The sequence below is a fragment of the Leptonychotes weddellii genome, chromosome 5 (assembly GCF_054177405.1).
Source record: "Leptonychotes weddellii isolate Sample4059 chromosome 5, ASM5417740v2, whole genome shotgun sequence".
NCBI lineage: Eukaryota > Metazoa > Chordata > Mammalia > Carnivora > Phocidae > Leptonychotes > Leptonychotes weddellii.
This window is the reverse complement of record NC_138373.1, coordinates 133,638,413-133,659,524: the sequence shown is the minus strand read 5'-3', so window position 1 is coordinate 133,659,524 and position 21,112 is coordinate 133,638,413. Positions and strand designations below refer to the sequence as shown.

The window sequence follows — 21,112 nt, the reverse complement described above, 5'->3', positions numbered from 1 at the left end:
CCCCCACCCCCCTCCCCTCTAGAACCCTCGGTTTGCTTTTCAGAGTCCATTGTCTCTCATGGTTCATCTTCCCCTCCGATTCCCCCCCTTCATTCTTCCCCTCCTGCTATCTTCTTCTTCTTCTTCTTTTTTTTTTAACATATAATGTATTATTTTCTCAGAAACTTTTTTGTTAGGATTAGATGAGAAAAAGTATATAAGGCTCCCATCCTAGTACATGGAACATTTGGGTTCTTAACAGATGCTATAAAAATAATTATTACTGTTAACTATTTCTGCAAGAAATGTAGTCAACTTCCTATGTCAAGAATTATTTCTTTCTATAGCTTGATTCAAATCTATTACCAGGTGAGAATAAGAAAGACATAAATGGAGACACTTTTCTCCATCATCCTGAAGGAAATATATGTGAGAGTGAAGGTGAGAAATATGAAAATAGTCATGGTGGACACAGGTTAAACAGATTAAACAAACCTATAGTCACAGTTTCTTGATTAGAAAAATAATGGAATATACCGGTGCATATTATAATTCTGTTAGAGTGGTTAAAAGGGCAATTAGTCTGGTCTCTGTTTCTAGACTGGATTTAGTTAAGCCAGTCAAACAAAGCCTTCTGTCATCTAAATGATTCTAACAGATATGCATGAAGGAATATTTCAAGATCTCTCGCTAAAGTTTGTTCCCTTGGTACCATCAGATTCTCCTTCAAATAACTTTTAATCTGTTTTAAAAATTTTAATCTATTGCATCCGGTTTTGGCTACTATATGAATGCTGGACCACTGATCCTGGTCTTTTGAGCCTCAGATACAGTACTTTAATTAATCAATGAGTTATTCACTGAGGCTTGTGCCAAATACTAGGCTGGGCTTCATGACAAGTTCTAATTCATGTTCCTCCTTGCTGTTCTCTGACCTCTTTGGAGGCCCAGAGTCCCTTTCATCTTCTCTAATTGTCTTATTTTCATTTTTGTAGATCTTCTTTGAATGAGCTCCAATTTCTCTACAACTCTCATAAATACTTCAGGAAAGGCTTGATTATTGCCAAATATGGGAGAAAGATTACTACTCATGATAAGCTTGTCATACTCCTATTAATATACTCCAGCATAATGTTAGCTTTTTAAATAATTGCTTTAGGCTGCTGAATCATCCAATTCATGTTATATGATGAATTTTAAGCCATTTTCCCCTCAGTACTTAAGCACACAAAGTCTTTCTTAAATCAATCGAATTTGTTTTTTGTTCCTCACTGTACTTTCACTTACCCTTTTAAATGCAATCCTAGTTTCCTAAAGTTGTGTTTTCTACATATTCAAGTTAAATTCTCATTTTTTTTCAAAAACTGTCAATTCTTCCTATACTCTTCCTAGTTCAGTTCAATTCAACCCAATATTTGGCACCTATTATGTGACAGGAATTGTGCTAGATAGATATTATGTGCTTCAATTAGGTGCTTCAATTTAACCATGAAATGGTTAAACATGGGCCTTATTAAGAAGTTCTCAATATAGAGATGACCAAAAATTCCAGGTGCCAAAATAGGGAAATGCATGCATTCAGAGGGAGGTCACTCGTGGCTTCCTGGTGAGGTAATGCTAACTTGAACTGTAAGGATTAAATGGGAATTAAGTAATGAAGAAGATAGGAGCCCAGCATTCAAGGCAAAGCATACTTACTATCCAATTAAAAGTTTAGAGATTTAAAATAATAAATGTATGTAGGGATTATAAATAGCTTCTCATCACTAGTACAAAATACAAGCTGAGGAATGGTGAGAAATTTAATAAACATCATTTCAAACTAAGGAACGAATAAATATTATATGATCTTTGTCTGTCTAGTGGTTAATCACGCTAAACATAGATCCTCATTATTTACAGAGGCCATGTTTATGAATTTCCCTACATGCTAAAATTTACCTGTAACCCCCAATTCAATACCCAGGTGCTTTTGTGAGTATTCGCAAATGTGTGCAGAGTGGTGAAAAAGTTAAGTCAACCAACCCGCACATTCCTAGCTGAGGTCAAACAAGATGACTCCTTTGCTTTCTTATCTCAGCTCTCATGCTCTAAGCAAGTATCCTTTTTGAGGCCTACTTAGTACCATGCACTTTTGTATTTTGTGTTTTGGTGATTTTGCTGCTTAAAAATGGGCCCTGATGTTTACAGCAGCTTTATCAACAATAGCCAAACTATGGAAAGAGCCCAAATGTTCATCAACTGATGAGTGGATAAAGATGTGGTATATGTAAACAATGAAATATTCCTCAGTCATCAAAAAGAATGAAATCTTGCCATTTGCAAGGACCTGGATGGAGCTAAAGTGTATGATGCTAAGAGAAATAATCAGTCAGAGGGACAAATACCATATGATTTTACTCATAGGTGGAATTTAAGACACAAAACAGACGAACATAGTGGAAGGGGAAAAAAAGAGGAGAGAGAGACAGAAACAAACCATAAGAGACTCTTAATTATAGAGAACAAACTGAGGGCTGCTGGAGGGAGGTGGGTGGGGGATGGGCTGGATGGGTGATAGGTATTATTAAGGAGAGCACTTGTGATGAGCACTGGGTATTATACGTAAGTGATGAATCACTAAATTCTACACCTGAAACCAATTTTACCATATATGTTAACTAACTGGAATTTAAACACAAACTTGAAAAGAAAATTAAATAAGTAAATAAAATGGGCCCAGAGTGTAGTCTGTATTGTTCGCTAGTGTTCCTAAGTGCAAGAAGGGTGTGCTGTGTTTTATGGAGAAGATACGGATGTTAGATAAGCTTCCCAATTAATAAGGCTAAACCAACAAGAGGTGAGCTCCATCTCCAAGCAAAATCACGGCCTTGCCTAAACTTCTAAATTTCCTCGATAGGAAGGGTAGCTTCTGCCCTCTCATTTCATGGTTTAAGGGCCCTGTCAGTATCGTCAAGCCAGGTTTGACTTCGAGCTTTGCCACCAATGAAGTCCCAGAGGGAAAAGTATCTGCAGTGAGCATGTGCCAACCACATATAATTCTTCCAAAGCGGGCATGGACTGAATTTGTAGACATTCGATGAGTCTTGTATTGATGCTGCATATAATGGCGGCGCTGTTGATGATGAAAAGCATGAGCAAATGTTGCACATTCACCTACCATGGAGCAGCTGCACCCAGGCTAGGAGGAATGTATGCTTTGAGGTCATGTTCGAAACAAGGAAATCAGTCTGATGCTTAGCCAACTGCTTCTTCACCCCCGGCTCTGTACTAGGATCAGTTATGGACAACACAGCCTCTGTCCACAAGAAGTTTACAATCTAGTGAATTTTTGAGGGTACGACAATTGTTTACTACTACGCATATTAAAGGGATGCCTGGGTGGCTAGTCGGTTAAGCGGCTGCCTTCGGCTCAGGTCATGATCCCAGGGTCCTGGGATCAAGCCCCGCATTGGGCTCCTGGCTCAGCAGGGAGCCTGCTTCTCCCCTGCCTGCAGGTTCCCCTGCTTGTGCTCTTTCTCTGACAAATAAGTAAATCAAATCTTTTTAAAAATTTATATTAAAGAGACATAAAGAGAAGGGATTAAAGTATTACAGAGTTTTAATGGTGATCAAGAGCATACCTGGTAGTGGGAACAGAATATGTAAAAAAAGCTTTGAGCTAACCTTGGAAAGAACATGTCCAAAGTCAGGAGAGTATGAGGCATTCAAAGAAGAAAGCATCCAACTTACTTTGGAGTACAGACTCCGTAAAGGTAGGAAACAGGAGATGTGACTAGAAAAGCAAGGTCGCACTCCAAGTCAATCGAGGTTTTTGAGCAGAGGAATTATACGAGGAGCACTCCACTTTAGGAAGTTTTATCTTCTGGCAGTGAGCTGGCAGAGACACAGGAACAGTTCAATCATTCTGGATGCAATTCCTGAGAGAGATTTTGAGGCCCATGGGAAGGTGGCGGCAGGAGAAGTGGAAAGGGGGCAGACATGGCAAGTTTTGCAGAGCTTGCATACATAGGAAGCGGAGTCTCACAGACTGGGTTGCACTGGCAGAGCGAATGAGTCATTCATGGTCATAGGAAATTCAGAAGCAACCAACTGCATTCCATTTTATAAAGTTTAAAAGTAGCAACAGATACGAAAGTGCAAATACACAAGGGGATAGCGAGCACACTGGCTATGGGTCATGAGAGTAATTGGAATAGGGTTATTTGAAAGGCATCGGCTTAAAAAACAATCTTAAGTCCTATAAAGTGAAAATCCTTTCACTATAAAGTGAAAACAATCAAAATATAGGTTATAAATGTAGAAATGTGTACATAAAATATATAGCATATAAACATGTGTTTACATGTGCTGTTTCACTGAATTCTCGGTGTCATTCCATGGGTCAGTCATTATAGGGTGAAAAAAGAGGGAGAGAACTCTTTTATTTAGAAATCAGGAAGGAAAAACTATGAAAAAATACCCCCCCCCAATAAAAGGAATAAAGGAAGAAAATGAGGCTGGAGGGTAGTGGAAAGGACTCTTAAATTTCAAAGACTCTTTCTTTGCTTTGCCTAAATTCAGGTGCTTATTATTTATTTCTGATCTACATTGTTAGACTAGGATTCTCACTGGTTTTCTGGCCTGTCTTTCAGTTCATCATGCTCCATTCATCTGCTAGAGCGATCATGAAAATGTCATCTATAATGTTTTGTTCCTCTGCTTAAAAACCTCCAGTGGCCCCTCCTTTCTTATCACAACATTAAAGCCCCCTGAGGCCTCATTCCCACCAACCTTGGCTCCAAGCTCACTCTGGGGCAGTTGGCATTATTCAGACCCAGCAATGTGCGTTCAGATCCGTGAAACTTTTCTGGTGGTGTTATTTCTGCCTACAAGCCTCCCAAAGACTCCTAGCAAAATTTTATTTAGCCTACAAGTTCCAGATCAGATGCTTCTCTGCTTTCCAAATGTTCAGTCCCGTGTTGCCCAAGTAGCCAGCCCAGACTAATGTTGGATTAATAATTTCAGCCAGCTCTTTGTGCTCTTGGGAGCCTGCCAGGACTGATTCCTTTGAAGGTATTAACATAAAATTAAGCAACCAAACATGGAATAACTCTAGGTTGGTTGGTTGGTTTGCTTTTAGCAAAAATATTAGGACACTTGTAAATTTGAAGCACTATCAATGTTACTATCAGAGTAAATTTAATTGAAACCTGCCTTGGGTGTATATGAAACCTACCAAATCGTAACTAACATTTTTTTGCATCCATACCACCTAGATCAACGCAGACATAAAGTATATCATGAAGAACAGCAGCTTCAACAAATATCTGCTGCAAACAAGGGTCTGCTTTAATGTATATCTGTTGTGGAAAAGATGATAAAGTATGGTCTTTCAATCAGCCCTTCTTTATTACATATACACAACCAGATTATAAACATTGTCCATAAGGTTATATTTGAATTTCAATAATAACTATATGAATATGAATTTATAAAATAAAAACAGTGCTTAGTTTGATTCCTTTGGGGCATGACTCAATATGCAGTTTCGGAAGCACAAATTGAACGTTTAATTATTACTCAGTGGGTGTGATCTTAAAGCCAGTTGGCTGTCTATCAATTGAGTTCTCTAAACCGATAAAAGGGTTTACTTACTGAAGACACAACACAGGCAAGAAAAACTTTGAGAGCTTCAAGCCATTAAAATTGCATTTCACTTTTATCCTTTTATTTTTTTTAAGATTGTATTTACTTATTTGAAAGAGAGAGAGAACACAAGGAGCAGAGGGGCACAGGGAGAAGGGGAAGGAGGCTCCCTGCTCAGCAGGCAGCCCAATGCGGGGCTTGATCCCAGGGTCCTGAGATCATGACCTGAGCCAAATGGCAGGTGCTTAACCGACTGAGCCACCCAGGCACCCCTCACTCTTGTCCTTTTAAAAATTTCTATGAGATCCAGCATCTACCATCCCATAGCAGAGTCAACACAACTTTCGAGGCTTTACTGCCAAGCAGGAGTTCTATGCTCTAGGCAAAATATAATACAAATAGGTATTAAAAATAGTTGAGTTACTGAGGACAATTTGTACCTTGTACTTTCCAAGAATTTTTCCAAGATAGTTTTGTTCTTGTTGTTACAGAACTAAGCAAAATTAAATAAATTTGATGGTTTGAGGAAATAAAGTTTCCAAAAAGCAAGGTAATTAAAATAATGCTGAGTCCTGAAAAAATTTTGATAGATGCATTATTTCTGCATTAGAAAAATTCACAACTTCAGACCTTAACAGAAATTCTACTTCATCTTTCCTTCAGACCCTCTCACCCTCTCCTTTGTAGAAAATAATACATTATATGTTAAAAAAAAAAAAAAAAGAAGAAGAAGAAGGAAAAATGAAGGGGGGGAAATCGGAGGGGGAGACGAACCATGAGAGACTATGGACTCTGAAAAACAAACTGAGGGTTCTAGAGGGGAGGGGGGTGGGGGGATGGCTTAGCCTGGTGATGGGTATTAAAGAGAGCATGTACTGCGTGGAGCACTGGGTGTTATACGCAAACAATGAATCATGGAACACGACATCAAAAACTAATGATGTAATGTATGGTGATTAACATAACATAATAAAATTAAAACAACAACAACAAAAAAGACCTTGGCACTGTAGCATACTATTAGGCACTAACCCTTTGAGTATCAAATAAATTTCCAATATCACCAAAAAAAAAAAAAAAAGTGTTTCCAGTCAACCCCATCGAAACTATTGCTTTTGTCTCATACTGTTTGTCCACCTCAATTCTTTTGTCACTTGTTATGTAGATAAGCAATTCCAATTATACCTTTGCCACTTAAAGAACCCATTCTGCACTGACTCATCCCACCTTATTCCTTTTCTCCCCAATGCATGAAGGGTAAAAGAAATAAAAATAAATAAATAAATCTCACTTCTCCCCAAACTGTTTGGAAACCCTTCCCTTTATCACCTTTATTTGTCTTGCAGAAGAGATATGCTTCTATTCTGCCATGCCTTTATTTTTTCTCTAATGCCAAACTAGAAGGGATGGCAGGGTCAACTTTCTCTTTACTTCATACTGCTACTTTTAGGGACATTTAAAATATCATGTCAAACAATACATACTTATCAGATCAAATCCATCTCATTTTTCTGTATCACTCTTTTAGAATCACTCTTGGCACTATCCCCTCACTTGCATGTTTCTCCTTCAGCTTGTTCATGGCATCAATTTTATCTGCTGAAGCACCCAAGTTCCTTAAGACTACTTACCCTGTGCAGAATTACTGTCTCATGGCTCATCACACTGGAAGTAACCATTAGAAGGTGTCATATCTCCTGTGAGATCTCTAACTTTGCACCTTCTCTCTTCAACCATAGGTTACTTTCAATTTAATACTCCCACTCAGCTGCTCTGCAACCTAATAAGCAAAAATATAATTAAAGCACTTAGAATCCTACAATAACAGAGGTCTCTATAGCAGTAAACTTTTTCCTCTCCTACTAAGCTTTTGGCTCAATTACTTCAGTACTAGCACAATCAAAGCCCTCATCTTCCTGAAACTTGTCAATTCCAAATCAGAATTCCTTCCTACGAGCCACTGCCTAAGTTCCTCTAACAAGCCCACAGAGTAATCCTGAGGAAGGATACAGAACCATGGGGAACTAAACAATTACAGAGTCTTGCTTTCCATTTTTAGCTGGCCTTTGCCACTGTCTGGTGCTCTGATTATTCATGTATAATTAACTGCCCAGTGAATTTTCCATACTTCCTAGTCTATGTCTGCTGAAGGGTTACTGGAAGTCCTCCATCTCATGATTCCTTCAATCTGCATAGTTGGCATTTAGATTTATTTTATAGAGATGAGTCTATTTTCATAAGCAATCAACACTAAGCCCTGAGATGCTAACACTGTATGAAACTAGAGGAGGCTGGGTCCCAAAAACAATCCACACCAGAAGATTCTAACACATGTGAGAGTGGGGCAAAAAAGGTTACAACCAGTGCAGTCCATGAAGGCAAAGAGCTTGAGAAATTGCCAATCTGAGAGTAAGGGAATAGAAGTATTCTAGACCATCAGTATGAGGAAGGAGATTCAGTAAGGTCAAACAGATCCACCTTGAGGGACCTGGTGAGAATCTGAAAGCCATAGAAAAGGGATCTGAAATATAATCTTGGGAATATAGAATAGGGATGAGAAAAATGAGGCTTCAGAACTCAACTCCAAAGAAAGTGAATGCATTATTAAGCATAGCCTGAGACATAGGGCTCAGAAGCAAGAATGATCTTGATGCCAAATAATGTCTTCTGAGGTCAGGAGCCTAGAGCTAAACCACTCCCAGGACACAGAGGGTGAAGTAGATCCACAATACGATGGAAATAATCGAGTGGTGGGAGCCAATGGGAATGATAATAAGAATGAAGAAGTGAAGAGAATCGAGTCAAATAGCATCTTGGCACAGATTATTTTATCCTCTTCTCCCCATGTCTTTGCATCAACATATATTTGTATCTTTTTAAAAAATGTTCTTCAGATTCACAAAAGAAAATTCCTCTAAATAAAACTGTTTTGTTTGGTTGGTTGGTTTTTCAGACAAGGCATTTGATCTTGAAGAGTTCATGGAGGATTTCCTAAAATATTTTAATTTTCTCTGTTTAAGAGCTCTCTTACACCAGTATGGACTCATTACAATTTCAGTTATCCATGCATATGGTATTTTAAGGGTCATATTACTAAGTGGAAGACAACCGGGAACTCATTATGATATTGTCATTTTACTGATGTAGGATGAAAGATGGTCTCAATTTAGATTCATTGAGTAGCTTTTATCCTGAGAATAGCTGTGGTTTCATAGGAGTTCCTCTTTTTGTTTGACTTCTAATACTTGTTACCATTCACTTGGATTAGAGTATCAAAATCCCTCTGCATAACTAGAGAGGCTTGTTGGAAGGTCATGAATAGCAAAAAATGGATCAAAATTATAGGATGTCCCTGTGTCTCTAGCAACTAAGGCTGCAAAAGCCAGTCAACTCGTCTTTAATTTGCAAGACCCACAGTATTTTATTAAGAAAAATAAAGGTAACATCCATCTGGATTAAAAACCACACCTTTTTACTTTCTTCTAGAACACTGTTCTTACAGTGCTCTTTCTAGCAGTCCCTATAGGGTCCTGACTTTTCCTGCCTTCAATTTCCTCTAGTCTCTGCCTTTTTAAAAAAATTAAATAAGGGGCACCTGGGTGGCTCAGTCGTTAAGCGTCTCCCTTTGGCTCAGGTCATGATCCCAGGGTCCTGGGATCGAGCCCCACATCGGGCTCTCTGCTCAGCGGGAAGCCTGCTTCACCCTCTTCCATTCCCCCCTGCTTGTGTTCCCTCTCTCGCTGTCTCTCTCTCTGTCAAAATAAATAAATAAAATCTTTAAAAAAAAATTAAAGTCTCTTTTTGTTTGTTTGTTTGTTTGTTTACTTGACTGTGCTTCCATTTTAACTCTCTCCTTCCTCTTTCTTGGCAACTTTTAGGTCAAGCATTTGCCATTGGCAGACAGTCTTGAAGAAATCATACTAAGTCATTTCAACCTCTATCTTTGATATAAAAGACATGGGGTAATGAACCTTACATGTCTTCTTGTAAGAAAGTTCTTTAATTCTAAAAGTATGTTTTTAAAGATTTGCAATTCTAGAGAATTTTTAGAACTAAAAACCTACATAAGAGATAACTTGGTTAAACTTATTTTATAAAGGAGAAATTGATTATTGTTTAGGATATAGTATGTGACTGAACAATATATTTTTCTCATTAATTTATATTTTTCCAATTCATAACATCAATATATAATATATGAGCTACTAAATAGGGATCAGTAGCCATTATTTTTAAGAAAATGAAGCATAATTCTGTAAATATATATAGTGTAATACCATTCTATCAACATTATACTTTTTTTCAAGGTATCTGGCATTTAATACACTCTGTAATTGCTGCACTAAAACTTCAGTTTGAGAAATGTGGGCATCTATTGTGCACATCAATTATGATAGCAGCAGGTATAAGCTATTTTGACATATTTACTCCTTAACTGGGTAGAACAGGGAACCAAAGAATGTCAAAAATATCCAACACGTACACAGCACTTACTACATGTTCAGATAGTGTCTTATTTATAAATAAATGAATATATATATGTATATGTATGCATGTATATATATATATATATTTTATATATCAACTTCTTCACAACAACCCTGGGAGATACCTATTTTAAAGATGAACAACCAGAGGTTCAAAGAAGTCAAGTACCTAGCGGAGGTATGTGGAAAATTTGGAATTCAAATACAGGCAGTGTGGACCACGTTTTTCTTCTAAGGGTGTTTTCTTCTGTCTCATGTCAGGATCTTCTTTTCTGTCCATCTCCCAGCTTTGCTTGTCTCTTTGCTTGATGAACTTGATGGCTCTGTCATTTCAGCAAGATGGTCACCTATGATCCTGACGGGAAGATACAAACTTTCCCTTATTTCCAGGTGCAAAGTTCCAGGAGGGAAAGTAGTCAGGCTAGCCTGATCTCTGTGGCCAAGAAAATGTGGTGCTGTGATTGGCTGGGTTTCAGTCACTTGACAAACCTTTAGCGGCAGTGATCCATCCCACTAACACCACTTCAAGATAGGTATTAATTTTAAAAATAACAATCTTTGAAGTGGATTTTAGAGTGGGCTAAATGAGAATTGAAAACTGTGAGAAGTCAACTTACCCCGTTCTCTATTTTTATTTTGTTTTGTTTGTTTGTTTCTGGGGAGTGTCATTCAAACCCAAAGTTTGAGAGCCAAAGAGAATCTCAACCAGGTTCCTTGAGTTCTCAGTTAATTGAGCTGACACAGCTCTTTTCATCTGGCCCCAGGAGTTCTTGTGGCCCCAAATCTTTCATGGCCTCAAAGAATAAGCTTAGTATAGTGTACATGCCTCTAAATACATTGAGAGAGAGGGGGGAAGGAAAGAGTTTTGGTATGCCTTATAAGTGTTTCTCACCTTCTGATATTTTCAAAATAAAAACTTAGTGAAGAGTTGTATTTTTCCCCCAATTTCCTTAGACATTAGACTAATGTTTCCTTGAGTGGAAAATGATAAAAAAGACAGACTTTTATCACAGGATGCTTGGGCTTTACACATTTTATTATTTATGTATTATACAGTTTACCAAATTCTGTTTGCCCAAGAATGCTGTGCTTATGAAATAATTATGTAAAGAACCTAGAGCATAAGAAAAACATCACTATAGGTCTTTTTCTTTCCTGTAAGATTAGAAATGGGTAGAAAAAGGATCAGTCATCAGCATTCCTTTCCTATGTCTAATTTGATGTATGTCACTTCCACATACTTGTTCCCAATGTTTTTAAAAACAGGGAGTCCAACATGATGCCAAGGTCAATGGTTTACAAAATATGGTTTCCCAGACTAGCATCATCACCCTTACCTGGGCACTTAGAATTGCAAATTCTGGGGCCTGACCCCCAGACCAACTAACTGAATCAGAAACTCTGGGTAGGTGGGGCCCCAGCAATGTTTTAACAAGCCCTCCAGGTGATGCCCATATATACTGACCTAAAAACCACTGTCAGAGGGACTTTGTCTCTCCCTTTTGCAGGGCCTCCTTACCTCCTTACCTTACCCTTTTGCAGGGCCTCCTTACCTCTCAGTGATAATGGACTGCATTCTTTACTAATTAGTATCCAAACAGAAATTTATACCAGAGAGTTAACAATCGATTCCATATGATTCTCTTCTCAAACACAGAATGTATCATTAGCTCTTGAACAGAATTGGGGAAGTATTTCTTGGCTTAGATATTTTGTGCTTGCCAACAGCACTCTGATTTGACATCAATACTATGTTCTTCCCTGCATCTTGCTTGTGGTATAAGGTGTTTATCCCTTTGGGGACTGCTATGGTCTGCTTCAGTGGCTGATCCATAAATTCAATGGGATTCTTTTCACAGTTTGATTTCTTATTGGGTGGAGATCTCAGTTTGTCCTTGCACTGCCCATGTAAAATAGAAACATGAAAACAGTGAAATAAATTAAGGGCCATTTTTGGTGACTCCTCTGGGCAATTTTCAGGAATGCCTTGTGAAGGCACTATTCATCATTTTTTGCTGACAATATGTCTCTAGTGTATTATTCATAAATATTTGATTGACTTGCAGGCTAGAATCTCCTAGTAGATGATGTAAGATGCCATGTTTTTGTACCAACCAGTTGGATCATCACACATAAAAACCAGTGTACACCAGTCCATTGATACAGTATACTCAGCTTAGACTCAATATACCACAAAGCCCCATGGTAGACAGGCAAGCCTTGTTGATTCAGGTAGGGTTAGTTTTGTTATAACGGTTGAAGTTATGCATCATTATGCATTTACTCCCTAGTTTTAAGAGTGAGTCCATACTTACTCACTTAAGTAGCTTAATAGCCTGACAATGCAGATAAGTAGTTCAACAGTGTATACTTTTCTGCTGTAAAAGACAAGCATTAGCCGCATATTTACATTAGGTCTATATGACAGGGTCTATCTACATCCATTTATTTTGGCTACAAATAATACTCAGTTGAGTCTCTCCAAGAAAAAACATTGAAGTAGAACATAGGAATGCATTTTCCAATGTCTTAGCTAGGATGTCACAGTGTTTTTATTGGACCATTCAAAAACTTGTGCAAGAGTTCCTTTCAACTGGGAACTTGGGGTATACAAGTCCCTGTTGATATACAGTTCATGAAACCAGCTTTTGAGCACGGAATCATGTTACAGGCATTGATTGTGGAGCTGAAGAGATGCTCTGAGGAAGCATCCCATGGGAAAACTTGGAGTTGGGATGGTCTTGGCCGTATACCACACACACACTTGGGTGCAGGTGCTTGGAAGTCTGACAGTGCTGACAGTGGGTGAGTGCTGTGGATGGTGCTCCTATCCGGTGAGCACCATGTAGGCAGTCTTCTCATGAGGACTTAGCTCCCACGCAGCTCCTGTCATTCAGACAATGCTTCATTCCTTGGAAACTTCTGGGCCTCAGCTTTACTGATGTGCTTTCTCTGAGCTTAGGGCTCCCAGCATTCAGGCTTTCCTCCATGTTCTTCCTTTCTTCCCAGACTGTTTTGGCATCCTATACAAACTCCTTATTTACCCCTTTATACAAAAACTCTCTTCTCTCCTTATGTCTCTTTTTGGACAATAAGGTGGATCCTGTTTATCTGTTCAAACGCGAACCCCAATTATTAGTAACAACAAAACTGCCTCCTCCTCTCCACTAGAGGGCAGTGAAAGCTCAAGCTTCCTAAAGACCACTGTTTGGTATCCTGTGGATAGTCCTGGGGCTCTCAGGTGGCTTTAATCAGATGTCTTGGGTTTTAAAATGGGTGAGGAAGAGGGTGTTCAGGAGTAGGAATCAGAAGCAATATAAACTTCCATTTTATTTGGAGAAATACTTTATTCCTGAAATCTAGCCAATGGGCTTTTCTACCTGCAACCAGTGTATGAACAAAGGAAGCTATGGATGGCCTGAGTGTGCTATCAAAGGATTCTGAGTGCACTGTATGAAAACCTCAGCTGAACTGTCACGGATATAACAAACGGTCCCTTGACTCCAGGCTGACCAGGCAACAGTGACCTCTATGGTCTGACTTGAAAAGATTATTCAGGCCTGTCCTATTCCTGCTTCTGTAAACTTAAATTTGGAATAAGAAACACGTGAAATGTTTTCCAGTTACTCGTCAGAGTTTAAGGTGAAAGTTACGATAACAGAGAAAAGGCCCAGGGAAGCATGATGGGCAAACTGAAGTTCCACGGAAGCGGAAGATAGGGGGGGCAGCTGATGCGGTGTCCAGAAGCAGGTGCAGCCTGGGACAGAGGAAAAAACAGGAGAAATAGGTGATTGGAGCTTCCCACAGGTTTCCACTTACCATATATGTGTATCTTTACATAACAAGACATGTACTCTCAGCCAGTTTTGATTTTAAGAACTCAGCTTCTTTTTTGATATATTTTAAATAGTCACTTGAGCCTTTTTTGGGTCATTCTATACCAGGTTCCTCTTGTTCCTCATAGTATTCACAACCTTATCCTTCCAAAGCCCTTCCCTCAATAATTAGAGCTAAAACTTTTTTTTTTTTTTTTAATTTATTTATTCATGAAAGTCAGAGAGAGAGAGAGAGGCAGAGGCAGAGGGAGAGAAGCAGGCTCCCCGCCTAGCAGGGAGCCTGACGCAGGACTCGATCCCAGGACCCTGGGATCATGACCTGAGCCGAAGGCAGACGCCCAACCATCTGAGCCACCCAGGCGCCCCTAGAGCTAAAACTTTTTGAAGTATCCTTTCTTACTGCTGCCAAAAGTACCACCTTCCCAGCACTCTGATGATGGATGGCCATTGCCAAATGGTCTTTCCGTAGAAGTCTGAAAGACTCTTTTTACCAGGGAGGTAGAGAATTTGGTTCATTTATCCAAAGATGATCCCCTTAACTGGTGATTCCCCTACTGGTCATCTCTTAGTTCCTTTTCCTCTTTGCTTCCAACACCTGGAATGGCCTTCAACTTTTTTTCTTTTTTTGAAATTGTTTTAATTGAAATATATTTGACATATAACATTGTGTAAATGTAAGGTTTACAACATGTTGATTTGATACATTTATATATTATAATGTCTGCCATCGTAGTGACAGTGTAGGGGTCTTCTCTTTAAGGCTGGCTTTCTCTGAGAAGTCCATCAGCTATCTGTCTCCTCAGGTCTTTCCCGAACTGGCCAAGCATTATAGGCTCTTGTTTCACCCCACTGATTTCCAGAGGAAGAGAGATTAACTTACTTGTTCCTGCAGGTTCAAGATTAACACGATATACCTACTTCCTTAACTTTGAATATACTAGCAAAGCTCAGGATGGAATCGTCCCCTAGACATTCTTTTTATTTGTCACTTGTGCCCTTCAAACTACTTTGACCTCCAGTAAGGAGAAATCATAGACAGTCTGTACCTAGATGTATGTCATAACTTCTCCATATCCTTTATCCTAGGAGCTTGGCCCACAAGAGTCAATCTTCCTCAATGAATAGACATCTTAATAGAGATCTTAAAGTAAAATACCATTGCAATTCACCACACAGTTCTATTCTTCTTGACCCTGATTATATTGTATCTATCATATCTGCCTTTTAGGATTCCTTTCATTGAACACTGGGATAGAGCCGTATGTTGTGTATTTGGCCCCTTTTATTTTGATACCCTATAGTATCAGTGGTATGAGATAAAAAATAGGGCTCTAACTGCTGGAGTGTGCCATGGTAAAAATATGAGGAAGCTCGTATTGAGATACAGAACAGTTTACATGATAAGCAAAACTTCAAATCAGGGGTCAATTGAGAAGGGGCCAGTAATTTGAAATAAATTAATTTCAATTTAGAGAAGCAAATGATCTTTAGATCATTTAGATTTGCAGATCTTTATCTGCAAATTTGCTATATGGGATTTCCTTTTTAGTAACAGATTATTTTATAAGAATGCCACTTGTACTATTTTAATAGCCCTTTAACTGATTTCTCTCATTCACTTTCTTGTCCCATGGTCCACTTAATACCATGATGTGTTGTTTTTTACCAAAATACAGAGGCAATCAAGTCAGTTCCGTTTTCAGAAACTTGCAGGGGTTTTCCATTGTTAAACAAGACCATCACACACATCCAAGGTCATTTTAAGCATCTAGATTGATCCATGCTCTAGTGTGTCCACTAGTTCTTTTTAAATTGCAAACCTCACCTTAAGTTAGCCCTTTAGTGACTGCCAGCACCCTACTGAGTAGTGAAGCTGAGGCCAATATGCATAACTGTTCACAATCTAAACTGCCTGAGGGTCCCTTAACAAAGAAGTTTGGCCATGTCTCTGTTTTTCATGATGATCCTTTGTCCGGAATAGTCTTCCTTTTCTCTTTGGATAATTTCTTTTCATTCCTCAATACCTAGCTGAGGATGACTCCACGCTATGTTTTATTACTTTGATGTGGCAAAACTATGTGTATCTTCCTCCCCAAAATTGAAATTTTGAAATTTCTTATCTTTGTGTCCCCAGCAGAGCTTTGTGTCCAGCGTATTATATGCTTCACTGAAGGACTTGTGCTGGAGACAGAGAGAAAAGAGAGTGTTTAGCTGTCAGCCCTTTCAGGGATTAACTCAGCTGCAGAAAGCCACCTTGGCCAAAGTCATGCCCCTTTCAGGGTTCCTCATTCAATGAATATTTAATAAAGGGCATAGAGGTCTGGCTATTTGCTTCAATTTGGGACAACTCTAAAGGCCAGTCTAGCTTTAGAGCTTCCTGTAGAATTGCCCAATCTTGTTGTTGGACATGCAATGCTCCTTGACTTTTCTCTCAACCTTATCCCTCTTCCTAGCCCTCCCTTTCCCAGGTGTTGATATCAAGGCACTGCCTCATGATCTGCACGAAACATTTCATCTCAGACTCTACTTACTGAGGAACTCAACCTGTAACTGGTATCAGGAGTGATCCGAGGAAGCAGGAGATACCTAAGAGTTTCACAACTGGATCATTTGCCTTCCGGATAGTAATAGAACCCCAACTCTGGTGTTTGTTGGGCACAGATAGCTTCTGGCACAAAGTGATAGTCTAACATCTTTTAAAACTTCCACCAGTGTGGGGGCGCCTGGGTGGCTCAGATGGTTAAGCATATGCCTTCGGCTTGGGTCATGATCCCGGGGTCCCGGGATCAAGCCCCACGTCTGGCTCCTGACTCGGCGGGGAGCCTGCTTCTCCCTTGCCCTCTGCCTCTCCCCTGCTCATGCTCTCGCTCTCTCTCTGTGTCTCTCTGTTTCAAATGAATAAATAAAATCTTTAAAAAAAAAAAAAAAACTTCCACCAGTGTGAATTGGAATGGTATACCAGCACAGTAGTAGAAGGAAATAAATGCATTAGCTGGTGCATTTTGTCAATAGTTTGAGAAATATGGAGAAAACAGTTAATTACAAGGTCAGTGAAACTGAGTTGCTCTTTCTAAGTTTAATTGACTCTCTAGAAAATGATAACAAGCTGAGAGTGATTAATCACCAATTGAAAGCTAATATGAAAGTCAGAGGGCCATTTTGGTAGCATGCATAAAAGCTCTCATTTCCTGTAGAAGGAATGCAGAGAATACTGAAAGCCAGACTAGAGACTTAATCATTAGAATAACTGAGCTAAAAGAAAGTTTCAACTCTCAAACAGGGCAGGTCTGCTATGAAGTTCAGGGCCCTTATTGGGAAATAATGGTATCATAACATTGGGATAAGGACATCTGCATTGATGCTCTGATGAAATACTGAATCCCTACATTCATCTAGTATCTTGGAGCCAATATAAATGATCCACCACTCCCTATCAAAAGCTAGATCTCCCCACTTTCTTGAAGACAATGCAGTCTCTTCTACAACAGACCTTTGCCCCTTCTTCTAGCTGTTCCTGCACCTTCCCTTTTGCCCCTAAGTCTGTTACTAGTGTTAAGTAACAGAATAGCCCAGAAAGGAACCTTTTGAGCCCGAGAAAAAAGGGGAGTATATCCTAAAGAAGCTTCAAGACCTAGAAGCTAGAGAGTACGCGTGGGAAGTGGGTTTTTGGGGTGTTTGATCACTGGAGCTAGAAGATGAAGACTGATAAGAGAGAGTTTATGATTTGGGAACATTTGCACAAGATATTGGATTTGACACTATGAAGAAAACCCCAGAGAGATGGTGCAAACTCCCTATTGAGATGGCTCGTGGACACATGACAAAAGTGTTATACTGAATGAAGTTGAGTGTTAGAATTGCCATAGCAGATGGTATAAAAAGGGTTTAAAATGTTCAGGGAAGTGGTATGGAAGAATGGAAATACTATGCACAGCTTCAAGACCCTACAGATGATTACCATGCCCAGAGGATAGACATTTTACCATGATCAGACAGAGTAATCTAGTAAGGAAGGAACCAGAATGACACAGAAGTTTAGTGGCAGTTCTGTCATGACTGTAGGAAAACCTGATACACAGCCAGGCTCACTTTCAGAAATGGGAATGGTAAAAAAACCCAAACACAGAAACCAGGTGGTAGGGCTTCTAGTGGCACCAGAAGCCACTGGAGATGCAATTATTATAATGAGTGACAAGATCAGAGGGTCAGACATAGGGCCTGACCCACAGAGAATTGTGGAAATGGTCAATAGAATATGGAGTCCTAAAGGGAGAAACAGATGGTAGTACTACTCAATTTATGCATAATCAGGAGATGAAGGGTTGTTGTCCCAGTAAAAGTAATGACCCCTTGCTGTATACATTTCTATTGCTGATGTAAAGAATTAACACAAATTTAAGAGTTTAAAACAACACAAATTCATTATTTCACAGTTCTGTAGGTCTGAATTCTGGGTACAGCATGGCTCAGCTAGAGTCTCACAAGACCCAAATCAAGAGGTTGAGAGGGCTGAATTCCTTTCTAGAGGCTCCAGGGATGGATCTGTTTCCAACCTCATTCAGATTGTTGGCCAAATCCAGTCCTTCATGGTTATGGGACTGAGGTTGTCATTTGTTTGCTCGCTGTCAGCTGGGGGTCACTCTTAGCTCCTAAAGGCCACTCTCTTGTTCCTTCATGTGGGATCCTACACCTCAGAGATAGCAGCAGTTCCCTGAATCATTATTCCATTTGGAATGTCTTACACTCCCTTTTTCTGCATCTTTCTTTCCTTCTTCATGCACTTCTCTGTGACTCTGTCTGAGAATGTTCTATACTTGAAAGGGCTTGTGTGATTACATTGGTGCTGCCCAGATAATCCAAGATAACCTCCTGATTATAAAGTCCAGCTCCATAACTTATTTACATTAGTAATGTCCCTTTTGTCATCGAACATAACATATTCACAAGTTCCAGGAGTTAGGGTATGGAACCTGGTGGGTTCATGCTATTTTTCACCCTTGCCCAATTTCTGTATCCAAACCAATTTTCAGACCCAATCCTATTGACTGAAGAAGAGGTGATTCCCAGGAGGAAACATCTTGCAGTACCTTGGCAAATGAACACAGTAAAGATTTTCCCATCTGTTCCCAAAGGTAACTATGGCTATTTACTCCAGTGACTGTGCAATGGGCAAAGGGCAATGCTCATACACTTGGAGGACTATTGAACATACCAATCATGGTCCTAGTTGAGTGTGGGCATATGGGGCCAGGACATAAATGGAGTTCTGGCCAAGATCCAGCCCACAGTGGGTCCACTGAGTCCATAGACACATAGGTGGTTATTTTCTCACTCTCTGAATCTATAATTGGGATAGATGTATTTGGTAATTGGGATGACTCTCACATCAAGTCCTGGTCCTGTGGGGTAGGAGCTATCATACAGGAAAGAACAAGGAGAACCCTCTGAAATTTCCCCTCTCCAAGACTGTACATAAAAAATAATTATCTCTAGGCAAATGGTGCCTACAGAGCCTCAGCCTAAAGCTCATAAATTGTTTGGTAAGTAACTAGCACAAGTTTCCACATATCATTAAATCAGAACAGGATGATGTACTTTAGGTTAAAAAAGTAGGTGTGGGCCTCTTAGAGCTCTGGAAAATCCTGTGGAAGGCACTGCTAAAGCTCCAGCTTCCCTGTGTATAGAGCCCATGGGATGCCCTAATAATCAGCCTGCACCCAAACTCTCAGTGTCTACCTCCCAGACAAACCAACCTGCTACATATATTCTATCTACTCAACCAACATTGTTGACATGCACATAACTAAAGTTCCTTTGTAATGTGATGCTAGTATGCTCTATTCCTCAATATGCATTCCTCCCAGATCAGTTTAAGCAATCAGGGCTAGTCCCCTGGACTGACTAGGGGCCAGCCCTTTCACTACCTTCACAATGTATTCTGAATCCAGTAACTTCTGATCTTCACCACTATCGCCACAGTTCTTTTATCTGTACTTCTGCCTTAGACTCTTATCTCTATTTCTGCATTTGCCCCTGTAATTGATTCTCTGCAAAAAGAGTGAACTTTTTTCAAAATGTAAATCAGATCACACCACTCTTCTCTTCAAAACCATTCAATGCCTCCCTTAGAACAAAATCCAGCATCCTTACCAAAGCCTATATAAGACACTTCATGATCTGTCTTACTTGTTAACTTTCTAATTCAGTTCCTTACATACTCTATTTTTCTTATTCTGTTCTAGCCACTTTGCCTTCCACAGAGTTTCTTGAACATGCCAAGCTCATTCCTGGCTCAGAGCTTTGGATTTGTTCTTTCTCTGTATAGAAACAGATTTCCTCAGATATTCACATGGTTCCCTCCTTCAGTTCACTCAGGTGTCTGCCTAAAAGTCACGTCCTCAGAGATTCCTTCTTTCCCCACCCAACCCAAAATTCCTCCTTTAAAATATACCTATTCTTCCTTCTCTCTGACTCTACTGTATTTTTGTTCGTAGAAGTTGTCATAATCCGACATTATATGTTTTGATAATTTGTGTACTTTTGGTTTCCCCAACTGGAATATAAACCCTGCGAGAAGGGCTTCATTTAGTTTAATGCTGCAGTATTTAAAAACACCTAGAACATTCCTGTTTATGGGAATAGGGAGCAAAATTATTTTGCTCTTTTCTAATAAATAACAAGAAGAATAACAATCCAACCTCTTTTAGGGTTCCCAAACCCAATTTCAATGTCGGGGAGCTTCCCCCCGCAAAACACCCAGCAATTCTCTGACACCAGCAGGGTGTTAAAAGATTTCAACTCAATTCTGACACTGTCTACCCAGAGATCGTAGCAGATCCCACAGGATGAGCCCCCCCCCCCTTCAGAGGCCAGTCGCAAGCACCACCACCACCCCCACCACCCCCACCCCCACCACCACCACCCCTCTGCTGGTACCTGTGCTTCTGATCAACCTGATGAGGGAGCAGAAAGCAAGCTGAAGACCAAGCATAAGCTGACACCCTGCAACTTCCCCCAACCCCCCACTCCTGGGTGGGACAAGTGTGACATTCTTCCAGGGATCTCCCGGCTATCTTAATGTTAATACCTTGCTAGAGGGGAAAACAACCTTAACTTGATAATGACAAGGCCTATGGTATCTTGTAGGTCCTCTTTAGCATATGAAAGTTCTTTTGAAACCTC

The 21,112-nt window shown here is 39.7% G+C and overlaps 1 long non-coding RNA gene across 3 annotated transcripts in view; it reads right to left on the bottom strand.

The window, feature by feature from the left end:
- Window positions 1-10,950: 10,950 nt before the first annotated feature.
- LOC115936771 (uncharacterized) overlaps window positions 10,951-21,112 on the bottom strand; it is a 179,066-nt gene continuing 168,904 nt past the window's right edge. For all 3 annotated transcript variants that reach the window (XR_014145828.1, XR_014145829.1, XR_014145830.1), the window contains one exon: window positions 10,951-13,851. This is a non-coding gene — a long non-coding RNA (uncharacterized LOC115936771). The remainder of the gene's footprint in view (window positions 13,852-21,112) is intronic.